The 15,239-nt window shown below is 40.0% G+C and overlaps 1 protein-coding gene across 7 annotated transcripts in view; it reads left to right on the top strand.

The window, feature by feature from the left end:
- The window catches only part of EEA1 (early endosome antigen 1), a 454,873-nt gene that overhangs the window by 55,529 nt on the left and 384,105 nt on the right, over positions 1 to 15,239 (top strand). Inside the window, exon 1 of one of the 7 annotated variants that reach the window (XM_064491577.1) lies at positions 7,930 to 7,983. The exons of the other annotated variants lie outside the window; for them this stretch is intronic. The gene's annotated coding sequence lies outside the window, so the exon portion shown is untranslated. Of the gene's footprint in view, positions 1 to 7,929; positions 7,984 to 15,239 lie in introns of those variants that run through there. 7 annotated transcript variants of the gene reach the window in all.

The raw sequence follows: 15,239 nt of genomic DNA, 5'->3' as shown, positions 1-15,239 counted from the left end.
TTTTGTTCTGTTGTAAACTCATCATGAAATCATAAGTTGCACATCCAGGAAATGTACCAACAGTGCTTTCTTCTATGGTCTGTGTATTTTATTTGGTCTCCTGTGAGTATCTCTTCCATTATGGTGATTGGCTTAGGATCCAGGGGTGTTTAGAAAACAGCCCTTGGAATTCACAAGCATCACTACCTCTTCTAAGGGGAGAGGGAACACAAATGTCAAAGAGGCATGAAAAAGTCACATGCTAAATCCATCTTCCTAAGTTTGTTCACCCTCTAATGAGAATCTAAAGGAAATGTCCCTGCCTGACATCCTGTCCTATCTTTCTTTCCACCTGGAGGGGATGTTTGTGGACAGTCAAGTTTGTTGTCTAGGGAATCTGACCTGCCTGCAGTGTACTCTGATCCCAGCAGTGATTAGGGGTGGTTGATCATAAAAGCCGGGGAGCTCTGGTTCTTGTCTGTAGTAGCCTTTAGCATTGATTCCTTAGCAATAAACAACTGTGCCCCACCCCAGACTGGTGAGTTGGCTATTCCAACCAAAAGGCTTTTGCCCCAGCCTGCTTTTGAATTGGCTCTCCAAGTGGGCAAAGGTCAGGGAGGAAGAGTTACTGAATGATGGAGGAGCTAAGGGCAATGGCTTTGGTTATGAGCTTTCTGTGCTCCATGAGACAATGGCCTTCATCAGCCTGTGTTTGACTTTCTTCTGCTACAAGTTGAGGTAAAGGTCACCATGGGCTCATTTGGAGCCCTGGCTCTGGAATCTGACACACCTAAGTTTGAACCCTTACCCTGCTACATTCTGGGTGGGTCATCTGTCATAGGTTGACTTAATTGTCTAAACTCCTTTTCCTCATATGTAAAAATGTGTAATAACAAGAAAGATGTGAAATTTTAATAATAACAGCAAGCACTTCTGTTGCTTTAAGTGCTATGCATTGTTCTTTGTGTTTTACATATACTAACTTAATTAATCCTACAACAGTTATTGTTATGAGGTAGGTACAATTATTATCCCCATTTTACAGATGAGGAAACGGAGACAGGGAGAGGTTAAGAAACTTCCCAACGTTCCATAGCTAGTAATTGCATACCTGAGATATCAAAGCAGTGAAAGTCCAGAGCCCATTCCTAAGCACTGGGTTATGCATAGATATTAAACACATGCAAATCCAGAACACAGTAGATGGTCCATAAGTTCTGTCTATTAATCCAGTTATTATTTCTAATGGTCTTTGTTTTCATGGCTTCCAAGAGGCACTTTAAAAGTGGAGTGAACTTTGAGGCATTTTTGTGAAATGATGACTTTTTTTTTTTCATAATTTTGAGTTTGAATGGTATCTGAATTCATTCCCTCCGTCTTTTAAGTCTAACTTATTAAACCTTAATATTCATCATATTTTGCAGTTTACATTTTACATTGTAGTTACTGATGAATACTAGCATCTTCTCATAGATTCTTATAAGCTAAAGTGATTTAATATGTGTAAAGTACTTAGACAAGTGCTTGGCACTGAGTATGTGCTATACAAGGGGAGGGTATTTGGAGGGCCTTGCCCAAGGCATGAATGTGATTTCACCTGATCCTCCACTTTGATCTTTCCTTGTGAGGATGCATCTGTCCCCAGGTCATCTAGGACAAATTGAGACAGGGTGCAATTTTACATTGTGTTGCCAGCTGCCAGGGCAGGAGCTCCTTGAGGCTGGAGATCTAGCTGGATTTCTCCCTCATGGCCAAGGCCCACCACAATAACTGGTCCACCAAAAACAAGCATGAACTTAGGAAGAAGCTGAATTACATTTCTTTGTACCAAACTCCAATAAGGAATAAGGCAAAAAGAAACAAGAGGAACATGTCTTCATTTCCCAAACTTGCTATTCTACCTTTTAGGCCCTAGATTTAAATTATTATTTTATGACAGAAGAAGTTAATTACACCCTTCAGGTGTCCCAACTGTTAAGCCAACCTTATCTTATGCAAATTGTCAGACCTGGGAAGAATGTCACTTTACACAGAAGACAGGGCTAAAGGACTGCAGGTACAATAGGGAAGAGACTGGTTTTTTGCTCATATTGTTTCTGTAACTATGCAGATTCTCTGTGTACAATTTCTTTGTATGCATACATATTTATATATTTTATATAGGATTCATTGAGATTGTACTATGGACCAGGCATTGTTTTAAAAGCCTTATATGTATTAACTCATTTAATCCTCATGATAGCCCCATTAGGTAGGTGCTTTTATGGTCCCCATTTTAGGGATAAGGACACTGTGGCACAGAGAGGTGAGGCAGGCCACCCAAAGAAACACAGCTGGTAGACGGTGGAGGTAGGATTTGAACCCAGGAATCTGGCTCTGGTATCTTACACATCACACTTAACAGCTGATTCCTTGTTTTGATCATTTCTTGATTACTTTCTATATAATTCTTTCTAATATGTAATTAACCTAGAAAATACTATGTTAGTTATATCAAATTAACATATCATAGAGACTTCAGAGGGTCTGCAACTCCCCTACCCAGAGAGCTCCCTGAGGCTACCCCTCCTGGGTGGTCAGCAACTGCTTTGCCCCCTGTGAACATTCTCTTTAATGGCAGAGAAGTGTGATTTCCTGAGACAAAGTGACAAATTCTGCTGCTTTAGTGAGGTAGCCTTTACCATAGAGGAAGCACTCTTCTGAATGGTTCGTCAGAGGGCTCTCCCTTCATCTGCTGCTCCCATATCTGCCCCAAGGACCTGGCCAGGGAAGTGAACCATCTGCAAACCTGACATTTCCACTCTCCCTTGGTCTTAGTCAAGGGCTGCTATCACAAAATACCACATACTGTGTGGCTTAAACACTAACATTCATTTCTCACAGTTCAGGAAGCTGGGAAGTTTAAGATCAGGGTGCTAGCAAATTTAGGGCCACTTCTTCAAATACCATCACATTGGGGGTTACATTCATAAAATCAACATATGAATTTGGGGGAACACAAACATTCAGTCTGTAACACTTTCCTCTTTCCTGCAGACAGTGGCTCACAGAGCTGTTGATTCCAGTGCAAAGTGAGGCATTGAGGAGATACTCAATAGATATTTGTTGAAATGGAAGAAGGTGAATGGTGCCCTGGTATCGAAAAATCTCAGAGGTCTCAGGCTTTCCTTTCTGTCCAGAAGAGGGACTGGAGAATATACTAAAGCTGCCAAAGCACCCAGGAGAAGGAGTAGTGGTGGGGGTCAGAGTCACCTTGGTGGTGTCCGGTGAAACAACTTATCTTTAGGATAAATAGAGGGAAGAGATGGGTGTCAGAGTGAGGAAGTCCCAAGATTGTGTCTGTGCAGCCTGGGCAGGTCAGGGAACCCTCTCCTTGCTTTTCTGTAAAGGGGTTGATACTAACCTTATGGATGTGAGGGGAGGAGGCGGTGGAGCAGCATTTATAAATCACCAGTGCACTTGGAGGAAGTGCCAGAAAAGGTTTCCCCTTCTTAAATAAATGCTTTATCTGTGCCAATTGAAGCCTTCACTGGGATGTGGGCAATCAGGAGAGCAGATATGGGAGTGCTACGTGCACATGAATCACAGGCTCATAGAAGCTAATGTTAGTAGATGACCTAAAAGGAATATGTCATGGGAACCAAATAAATTGTTTATACCTGGGAGGCCACCCACAAAGTCTGAGATTACCAATTAGCCTAACCATGAGCTCTTGGGTATCACTTGTGGGGAAGGAGGGAGAGATATGAAGGAGAACACTACAGGTGAAATTTACATGTAGCCCTTATAGCCCTCAAAATCCCTATCCCTCAGAAACTTTAAAGGGACTGGGAGTACTAGATTAAAAAAACCCCCACAAACAAACAGCTTACTGAAAGAGGCAGACTAGACACCCTGAAAGAAAGAGGAGGGTAATACTAAGCAAGCATCAGGAAGAAGGGGAATTTGATTCACTAAAATGGGAGCGGAAAGTACCCACCTGCTTAGCTTTGTGAGCAACAAGTAAGCTTCTAGGTCCTCTGTGCCACCTGGCTCGCATTTATCACTTACCTCGGAGGTCCAGCTGCCTTTCTCTACCACCAGCTTTGATAGTGGGTTAGCTACTTACTTCCTCTGTTCACCCCAGTTCTCATCACAAGGCCCAGCTCTTGACCCAGGTTCTCAGGAACCACAGGGCAATGGTTAGAAAGGCTGTTGATTTCTCTTCTTCATGAGTAGTGTCTAAAAACATGGGCTCCAGAATCAGACGTATCTGGGTTTGTGTCCAGGCTCCGTTACTTATTGGTCACCTGACCTTGGATATGTTTCTTAACCCCTCCTCTGTAAAATGGGCATGATAATAGGATCTACTTCATCTGGTTGAGTGAATTAAGTGACACAATACAAGTGAAATGCCTACAACAGTGCCTGGAAAATAATGACTACTCAGAGAGAATAGCTATCATCATTCTTAATAATGGTATTTTTACAGCCTGGCAAAACCCAGTCATCTTTCATTCTGTTTCCTCTATGATCCTGATGGGTGTGGGCTAGTGGAGAGAACAAGACCAACAGGTGGCTCTGCCACTAATTGACTGTGCAACCTTGTGCAAGCCTGTGACCACTCTGAATCTGACTTTCCTCTTCTCTAAAATAAGGACAATGATCATGCTCCCCCTCACTTGTGCTGGGAGGTGCACAAGGGACAATGCCATCAAAGTGCAGTGAGCCTACACCGGGGAGGGAGATGTAAGATGATACCATCCCCGATGGCCCTGAAGTCCCACAGTGGTTCTGCGTGTGTGGTCAATGGCACCTCCTGTTAGAAATGCAAATTCACAGGCCCCACCCTAGACCTTGTAAAACCAGAAACTGTGGGGGTGGGGCAGGTGATCAGTGTTCAGCCAATGTTCCAGGTGATTCCGTTGCACCTTCAGGTTTGGGAACTACTGTGTGTTTTATGGTCACCCAAAGAAAGGTGGAGATGAGATGTCCACAAGGAACCAGCTTTGTACTGAATCATTCTTAACTCTGGAGATACTTAGAAATAGTAAAATGGTCTCCCCTACTCCTCTGTTCTTATGCAGAAAGATATTTAAATATATTTTAAATTTAGCTATTGTTATGGGCTGAATTGTGTCCCACTAGAATTGGTATGCTGAAGTCCTAACCTCAGTACCTCAGGATGTGACTGTATTTAAAGAGGTAATTAAGGTAATATGAAGTCATGTGGGTGGGTCCTAATCCAATATGACTGGTGTCCTTGTAAGAAGAAATTTGGATACAGACAGGTACAGAGGGAAGACCATGTGAAGACACCGAGGGAAGGCAAGGCAGCTACCTCTAAGCCAAAGAGGGGCCTCAGAAGAAACCAACCCTGCTTACGCCTTGACCTTGGAATGTCTGACCTCCAGATTTGTGAGATGATACATTTCTGTTGTTTAAGCCACCCAGTCTGTGGTGTTTGTTATGGCAGCCCTGGCAGACTAAGAAAGCCTATAGCCAAGGTGGAGCCCTCAGCAGAGATTGAACTCTGCATAGCTGAGGCTGGAAGGTGCAGGCAAGGACCCGAGTGCAGGTGTGAGGGGACTGCCAGGGGAAAGCCATTTTTAGATGCCTCTCTTGTTGAAAACAAAGTAGGTGGGGTGCTTGCTCACTTTAGAAAGAATTTTTTACTTTACAAGTGACTCACTTGTCACAAGAGATAGATTAGAAGCAATGATAAAAACACTATGGGATCAGGATGAAAGTCAGCAGAAAAGTATTATTTGTTTTACAGACAACTCGTTTGCATATAACTTTTTAGGGATGTATTTCCCTCAGGAAGGCAGATGCCAGGGACCATGTACAAGGGATTAGATAGAGACTCTGGAAGAAGTCGGCTGCAAACCAGGGAGCGAGAATATTGCACTTATACCTGAGAGATGTGCAGGACCTTGATAGTGCCTTGATTATTTGCTAAGTGGGTTTACTCCTCCTACCTTTGAGTTTTACCTGCCTTAAATTAAAAAAAAATTTTCCCCCTGGATATTTAGACTTAGAAGTTTGGCCAAGTTTTACATGGGTTTGGTAAACCTGGGGCTTGGTGGGTGTGTAATACCAAGGGATTTGAGAGAGCACCTAAAATGGGTTCTGTCACCTAGTCACTGTCTCTAGGGTGTGGCCACGATGTCCCACCAGACAGGTAGGTGTACATACAAGCTTGCTTTCACAAGGCTTTCTCTGAAGTCATTATCCTAAGGTTGACATTTGACAGGTCAACATTTTATCTGTCTGATTTTAGAAACTGTAAGCCTTTTCTCAAGACCTCCTACCTTTATATTTTTTTAAAATGTCATTTTAAATGGTCATACTATAACTAGACAGAAGGCTGACCTTCCTTATTTAAATGAAGAGCCACTTTTTAAACATTTAATGGAAATGCAGAAGTTCTAATGATTTCTTTCTTCCATTAAATAATCCTTCCACGGAGTCTCCAGCATGGGCAAAGCATGATGAATGCATGATCACAACAACAACATGACCTTTGGGCTCTGCTCCAAGGACATAGCCAATCATAGATCATTTGTCTGTCATAAAGATTTCCTCATAAAACTTTCTTTCCCCATCCATTCTGTCCTTTGGCATTCATTAAAAAACTCACATGCCGTAGTCACAAGCAATAAATTGAGTAGGCTGGCTTGCATGAAATGCATTTCCTTTTGCAGTCACTGGTGTTTGGGAAGGTATTGTCAGTGCTGGGTAGGGGCAGAGAGAAGAGTGGGTAACTGGAATGAAATTCGCTACTGGGTTGCTTTTAATTTGGGGCTGATAAGCTGGGAACAGTCGTACTGAGTATAAGATGCTGCACTGTCTTGGCAGTGACATGAAGGATTACTTCTAGGCAAAAAGTTCTGTGGTTCAGCACTTTTTTTCTTTCTTCTCAATACCTGACTCTTTTTTTAGGAAGTAGCCTTACTGTCTCTTGCATCTAAACACTTTTCCAGTGAGAGATGAGAATATGTGATTTACACTTGCAGTAGGCATGGCGGGTGCTGCCCAGATTCCCCCACTTCAAGACTGCAGCTGGCAGTTGTAATTGGCTGACAGCTCGTACCTGCGTCCTCTTGCTCCCCACAACCCTGGTAAAGAGAAGCCACTGTGTTCAAGGTCATGCCTCTTTCCTAGGAACAGCCAGAATTCAATGATGGGCCGATGTGGGGGTAGAAAGGTCCAGCCCCCTTCCTTATTTTGGGACATCTCTGCAGGGCCACCCCAGCTCCAGAATCCCCCATGAGATCAACAGAGACCTCTGCTGTGACTGCATTGCAGCTCAGCTTCTCCTTCTGCCTGAATCGACAGCTTTTGTTTCCGTACAGGTGTCGATGCCAAGATCATTCCCTAACAAACCTCCTGCGTGCAATTACCATCTCTGAGCCTGTTTCCCAGGGAAACTGACCTGCAGCAAAACTTTCCCTTCAACAGGACTATTGTCTTATTTCTCATGTGGATTACTGATAAGGGATAAAATCATATCTTCATTCCAGGAATTGATATGTATTGCTTTTCAAAGTCTTTATTTGTATGGAAAATTTTCTATGTGTGCTAAGGATGCATAAGAATTGAAAATGTTCTCAACTCCACTGGGTCAAACTAGCAGTGAGAAAGCTCTGTTGCTTAAACTTGAAGTTTTGGTTATCAGATTTGAACTGACTGCCAACCACTTAGCGTGGCCATACTGTGGAGGGGAAAGTCTGAGGTCAGGGGTCTTGATGAAAATGGCCAGAGTTTCAGCTTCTGTATTGTTTGGTTTGTTTTCCGTTCTTTCCTGATCTCAACCTGTACTCTAACCTGGCCAATCCTATGAAAAGTGTTCTCTTGACCTGGCCCTGGAACAGGTGAGAGAGTGTAGATAATCACTGCAAATCTGTCACCATGGCTGGAAAAACAATCACTGGCACCTGCCCCTCTACGTATGAGGGACAGAACATTTATCAAGATCAACCCAGGAGAATGCAACTTGGGATTTTGCCCCAAAAGGGAAGAGTAAGTAGATTTCCACAATTTTTTTTTTCAAATTTATAATAAACACAATTTCCCTATATTAAGCAGCTTGTTTTACCAACAAGGAGGACCAATGAGTAAGGTACAGGGAAAAAGCATTAAAACTGCCTTTGGCTTAAATTCTTCATTAGGATGAGATGATGATTGCAAAATTATCAGAAACTTTGCTATTATTGAAAATGAACAGGCTGGAGAATTAGTGAAGATTCAGCATTAAGTATTGAAAAGTAATGAGAGTTTGTATATATTTCATTTGTATGTTTTATATCTACTTATCTTTCTGTATACACAGTGACAGAGTTTGGAAGAAATGTTTTGCTAAAAGTAAATCAGAGTAGTGGAATTTGACTAATTAGAAAAATCTTTACTAGTATTTTTATTAGTGTTTGAATAAATTAATGTTTAAAAGTAAGTATCACAGGAAGAATGAAACAGAAGTTAATAAAATAAAAATGGAAAATGATAGAACAGGCAGATCTTGACATTTGAAATAAGAACGTGGTCCAGAGAAGCACTTAGATGGAATAGAAATTGACGACAACTTCTATTATTGTGCCCAGTCTTGTGTCTGCATTGGGCTTTAGCCTGGATTTAGATGCTTCGGGCAGGTATGATGCGCTGGTGGTCCTGGTAACCTGAAGGCATCTATTAGCATGAGCTGATTTCCTTGGGTTGAAAGGGTCTGCTCAGGGGAGGAAGAAGGAAAAAGAAGGATAGTTTGGTGCCAGTTTCAGATAATGACCCCTGGTCAGGCACTCGGGACTCCTGGAACAGATGGGGCTGTTTAAATTAGGGGCTAAAAATGTATATGTGTGTCTGTATGTGAAGTGTGTTGGGGGCTGGCATTGGTGGAGGGCGAGAGCACTGGGGGTGCCATGAAAAGGCTGTGGCAGGTGGACTGAATTATGAACATTTGTGAGCTACCCTGTCCCTGATGCCTGCCAACCCCAGGGGAGAGGTGAAGAAATACTCAAGGAGGATTTTACTGGGGTCTGGAAGCCTGCAAGAGCAGATGCCAGTAGAGCCCATGGACTCTGAGCAGCTGCTATTACAAGCTGACATTTATAAGCATCTACTGTGCCCAGGTGCCATGCTAAACTCTTTACAGTCTTTTAATTCCATTAATCCTCCAGCAACCCCCAAACATGAGCACCTCTATCTCTTTTTAACAAATGGAGGAAACTGGGGTTTGAAGAAGTTAAATAACTTGCTCAAAAACTGAGCTGCAAATTGTTTCTCAGTTTTGGGTAATTCTATTGACTTTGTTTTCTTAATGGGAAGCATTGAAGTAGGTACAAGCTTGAGCTCTGAAGACAGACTTGGGTTTCTGTCATGGCTTTGCCATGACCTGGTTGTGTGATCTTGGACATGTTATACAACCTCTCTGAGCCTGCAGAGTTGTTAGATACAAAGAAAAACACTCAGTTAGTGATAGTTATTATTACCATATATCATTCAAGACCATTTGTTGTTAATAATGTGATGGTTAATATTATGTGTCAACTGGGCCAGGGGGCCCCAGATATTTGGTAAAGTATTATTCTGGGTGTTTCTGTAAGAGTGTTTTTAGATGAGACTAACCTTTAAATGGGTAGATTAAGTAAAGCATATTGTCCTTTTTAGTGTAGGTGGGCCTCATCCAATCAGTGGAAGTCCTAAATAGAGTGAAGAGGCTGGCCCTCCTTCCAGTAAAAGAGGACTCCTCCTGCTTGATTGCCTTAGTACTGGGACACTGGCTTTTTCATGCCTTCATATTTGAACTGAAACATCAGTTCTTCCTGGGTCTAGAGCCTACCAGCCTTCAGACTTGGACTGGAATTACATCACTGGCTTCTGGGCTTCCAGTTTGCCAACTCACCCTGTAGATCTTGGGACTTTTTTTTTTTTTTTTTTTTGTCATGTAACTTTTTTATTGAGGCACAACAAGGCATTATAACTTGCCTAAACTTGAGGCAGTTGGTTTAGTAAGCTGAACATTAATACAGTTAATGATTAAGTGCAAAAAATATATATTCACAGCTTGACTAGTGAGGCTACATCACAATTTATAAAGTGCCAGATTAGTGTTAAGTCTTCATATCAGTCTTCATAATTGCCTGAGCCAGTTCCTTATATTCTTATAATGAGTCAATCTCTCTCTCTCTGTCTCCACACACACAGGTACACACACATCCTATTGGTTCTGTTTCTTTGCAGGACCCTGAGTCCCACTCAATATTAATCTAATGATGTCTGGATCCCAGGCACTAGCTCCAGGCCAGAGAGAGAGAGGGAATGTGGCAGTCTGATTTCTTACCCTCATATAGTTTATAGTTTCAGCCTAGACTAGACTAGAGGGAGAGGCAGACCTTAGGCATATAATTGCAAATAATGAATTAAAATTGGAGTAAGTGCCACAGAGAAAACATACCAGGGACTGTAAATGCATAATACAGAGCCCTCCTCCACGTTGTTTCCCTGAGGAAGTTACAAGTGTGCTGAATAAGCTGAGATCTGAGGGGTGAGTGGGCTTGGTTGGAAAGCACCCTGGACAGAGGCAGCAACATGAGTTCATTCTTGCCTTGTATGTTCCAGAGCTGAAAGCAGACAGCTGTGGTGGAGCAAAGAGGACAAACTGAGCTACTACATAACCTATATATTCCTTCTTCTTCTATTTTTTGGGGGAAGAGATTGTGTAGAATTGTTATTAATTCTTCTTTAAATGTTAGGTCGAATTCTCCAGTCAAACTATCTGGGTCTGGGGATTTCTTTTCAGAAGTTTTAAAGTTATGAATTCAGTTTTCTCAGTAGTTACAGGACTATTCAAATGATTGATTTCATATCAGATAAGTTGTCATAGTTTTACTTTTTGTAGAATTGGTCCATTTCATTGAAGACATCAAATTTATGTGTGTAGAGCTGGTTATAGTATTCCCTTATTAACCTTTGACATATGCAGTGTCTATAGTAATTATAGTAATGTCTAAGTAAAAAAAAATCCCATTTCATTCCTGATATTGGTAATATGTGTCTTCTCTCTTCTTTTCTTGATTGGTTTTGCTTGAGGTTTGTCAGTTGATCTTTTAAAGGAGTCGTCTTTTTGTTCCAGTGTTTTTTTTTAAATTTCTATTTTCTGTTTCCAATTTCATTGATTTCTGCTCTTTTAAAAATTATTTCCTTCCTTCTGCTTTCTTTGGGTTTATTTTACTTTTATTTTATTAATTTCTTGAGATGAGAGCTTATTTTATTGATTTGAGACTTCTCCTCTTTTTTAATGTTAGCATTAGTGCTATAAATTTCCACCTTGGCACTGCATTAGCTGTGTCCCACAGATTTTGATATGTTGTGTTTTTATTTTCATTCAGTTCAGTGTATTTTTTTAAAAAATTTCCCTCAAGACTTTCTTATTACCCTGGAAGTATTTGGAAATGTGTTGTTTAATTCCCAAGTGTTTAGAGATTTTCCTGTTATCTTTCTGTTATTGATTCCTAGTTTGATTGCATTGTGGTTAGAAAACATACTCTGCATACTTTCATTTTTTTAAAAAAAATTTGAGGTTGGTTTTATGACCCAGGATATGATCTATTTTGGTATATGTTCCATAAGTGATTGAAAATAATGTGTATTCTGCTATTGTTGAATGGAATAATCTATACATGTCAATCGATCCTGTTGGTTAATAGTGTTATTGAATTCTTCTATATCCTTGATGATTTTGAGTCTAGTGATTCTATCAGTTGTTGAGAGAGAGAGAGGCTATTGAAGTCTACAACTATAATTGTGGGTTTGTCTATTCTTTCAGTTCTATCAGTTTTTGCTTCATATATTTTCTAATTCTGTTGTTTGTTGCATACACATTTAGAATAGCTATGTCTTGGTGGATTGACCCTTTATCATTATGCAATAATGTCTTTCTCTATCTCTCATAATTTTCTTTCCTCTGAAGTCTTCTTTATATGATATTAATATAACCACTCCAGCTTTCTTTTTATTAATGTTTTTATAATACACTTTTTTCTACCCTTTTAATTTCAACCAGCCTACATCACTATACAGCTGACCCTTGAACAACATGTGTTTAAACTGCATGGATCCATTTATACACAGATTTTTTTTCAGTAGTAAATACTACAGTACTACACAATCCACAGTTGGTTGAATCTGAGGATGTGAAACTGTGGATAAAGAGGAATCTCAGATAAAGAGGAATATATATGGAAAGGCAACTATAAATTATACATGGAATTTTTGACTACATGGAGGGTCAGTCATCCTATCCTCCACATCTTTCAGGGGTCAACTGTACTTGAAATGAGCTTCTTATAGATAGTGTATAGTTGGGTCATGCTTCTTAATCCACCTGCCAATCTTTGTCTTTTAATTAATATATCAGAGCCTTTACATGTATGTAATTATTGACATGATAGAGCTTATGTCCCCCATTTTATTTTTTTCCATTTGTTCTGTTTTCACTGTGTTTTCCTTTGTTTGCTTCTATTTTCCCCCCAACTTCCTGTGGATTATTGAAAATTTTTTAGAATTTTGTTTTGATTTAGTGATAGTGTTTTTGAGTGTTTCTCTGTTTATGACTTTTTTAGTGGTTGCTTTAGGTATTACATTACACATACATAACTTATTACAGTTACTAGTATTGGCATTTTACCAGTTAAAGTGAGGTGTAGAAATCTTATCTCCCCTTCTGTCATTTTACTCTACCTGTTTATGGGTGCCTTATATAATTCATCTACATACACTCAGAACCATATTAGACAGTGTTATCATTATTGTTTCATTTGTCAATTTAGAAAACTTAAGAGGAGAAGGAAAATTCATTGTATTTATTCATATTTTTACTCTTTCTGTTGTTTTTTCTTCTTTCTTGATGTTCCAAGATTACTTATCATTTCCTTTCCATTTAGAGAACTTCCTTTAACCATTCTTTTAGAGTATATCTGATGGTGACAGATTTTCTTAGTTTTCCTTCATCTGAAAATGGCTAAATTCTTCCTTCATTCCTGAACGGTATTTTCACTGGGTACAGAATTCTAAGTTGACAGTTCATTCCCTTCAATGTTTGAAAAATGTTGAGCAACTTCCTTCTGACCTCCATGATTTCTGATGAGAAATCTGCTATCATTAGAATTGTTTTCCCCCTCTAAGTAAGGTGGTATTTCTTTCTTCTTTCAAGTTTTTTCTTTATCTTTGGTTTTCAAAAGTTTAACTATGATGTGTTTTGGCATGAATTTCTTTGTGTTTATCCTGTTTGGGTTCATGAGCTTCTTGAATCTGTAGGTTTATGTCTATTGGCAAATTTGAGAAATCCAGTCATTATTTATTCAAATTCTTTTTCAGCCCCACCTTTTTCTTTTCTTCCAGGACTCCAATGACACAAATATTAGATTTTTGTTGTAGTTCACATGTCTCTGTTGCTCTGTTCATTTTTCTTTTCAGTGTACCACCTTCTTTCTGTTTTTCAGACTAAGTAATTTCTGTTATCCTATTTTCAAGTTCACTGTTTGTGTCCTTTGTCTCCTCCATTCTGTTGCTGAGCCCATCCACTGGGTTTTTTATTTCAGGTATTGTATTTTTCAGTTTTAATATTTCCATTTGATTCTTTGTTAAGTTTTCTATTTCTTTACTGAGGCTTTCTATTTTTTCCATTTATTTCAAATACATTCGTAACTGCCCATTGAAGCATTTTTATGATGGATGTTTAAAAATATTTGTCAGATAAGTTTAATATCTTTGTCATTTTGGTGTTGGCATTTACTGATTGTCATTTTCAATTCAGGTTGAGATTTTCCTGGTTCTTACTATGGTGAATGATTTTTGACTGAATCCTGGACATTTTGAATATTATGTTATGTGATACTCTGGATTTTATTTAAACCTTCTGTTTTAGCAGATATTCTCTAATACTGCTCTGACTAGGGGAAGGGATTCTCTTCTTCATTAATGCCTGGTGAGGGTTGAAGTACAGGTTTCCCACTCAGCCTCCACTGACACTTGGGGACAGCAGAGTTTCCTCATTACTGTTGGGGTAGGTGGGAATTCCAGCTCCCCATGTAGCTTCTACTGATACCACAGGGGTTGGAGTGGCCTTGTTACTGCTAGACTTCTGACCCTTCTCTCCAGTCCCAATGCCCTCCCTCCATCCTTTCCCAGGGGTTATTAGAAAATCGGCCTTAGACCCTACAGTGAAGACACGCATTTCAAAAAGGAAATAATTACCTGGATCAACCATGCACAACTGTGATGCCAAACAGCTGTGTGGTCGCTCTGTCTGTGATGGCCCACCCATGGTCTTTTAATGTGGTTTTCGTATCAAAAGAGTATGCTGTGATTAAGTGGCTTTTTTCCCCGGAATAAACTCTCAGGCAAGGCATGTCTTTGAAAATATTAAGGGAGTAGATACACTTGGTACTTATTGAAATGGACAGTGATAAATAAATGCTCTTTTCTCATAATTCTACCTGATTTCTAGGAAATGTATTTGACAAGCCAAAACTCTAGCACGTAGGAATCTGGAAAACTCATTTCCCGGGATTAATTTCTCAAGGGATTTTTTTTTTTTTTTGATTTGGGAAATTAGCAGCTTTTCACTTTTCTGCAAGTCTTTGCCATATGTGACTAAAATGAGTTGTCATTTATACAATGAAAGCAGTTGTTTTGGGACATGTGAAGACGTGAATTCTACAAGCACAACAGGGTTTACACTAAAGAACTGTCATTGTGGTAACACTATTTGGTAGCCTAACTTCATATATATATTCTTAATTACACAGTCAGTAATTTGTCACACTGGGGTTTTGAATGTTTGCTTTAAGTGTTGGCTATTTCTATGTTTTATAAACCAAAACAGAATTTCCAAAAACAATGAAGGAAACCAAAATAAATATTTCTGCATTTCAAAAAAAAAAAATCATAAGTCATAATCAGCTAGTATGAATTAAGTGCCTCAACCAGGCATGTACAGGAGTTGGAGGGGAGAGGAGAGGCCTACAAAACTTCTATGTCTGAGCATTTACCAGAGACTCCTAGTTTGAGAAACACAATAAAATGTCCGCCCAGGTATTCTTTATCAGGGCTGGGCCAGGAGAGGGAAAGGGCCTCCTTGCCCCTCAAGAGTTCCTAACTAGTGAGGAGTCCTCTATACTCTCTGAGGGTGGAGGGGCTGCAAAGATCCTGGCAAGAAGCCCTCGGTTGGAACGGGCCTGGTCCTGGGCATTAGCCAGGCGAGCCCGTTCACGTCCTCCTGG

Source organism: Camelus dromedarius, chromosome 11 (genome assembly GCF_036321535.1).
Source record: "Camelus dromedarius isolate mCamDro1 chromosome 11, mCamDro1.pat, whole genome shotgun sequence".
Lineage (NCBI taxonomy): Eukaryota > Metazoa > Chordata > Mammalia > Artiodactyla > Camelidae > Camelus > Camelus dromedarius.
Note: the sequence above shows the minus strand (reverse complement) of the source record. Positions and strands in the feature narration are given on the sequence as shown.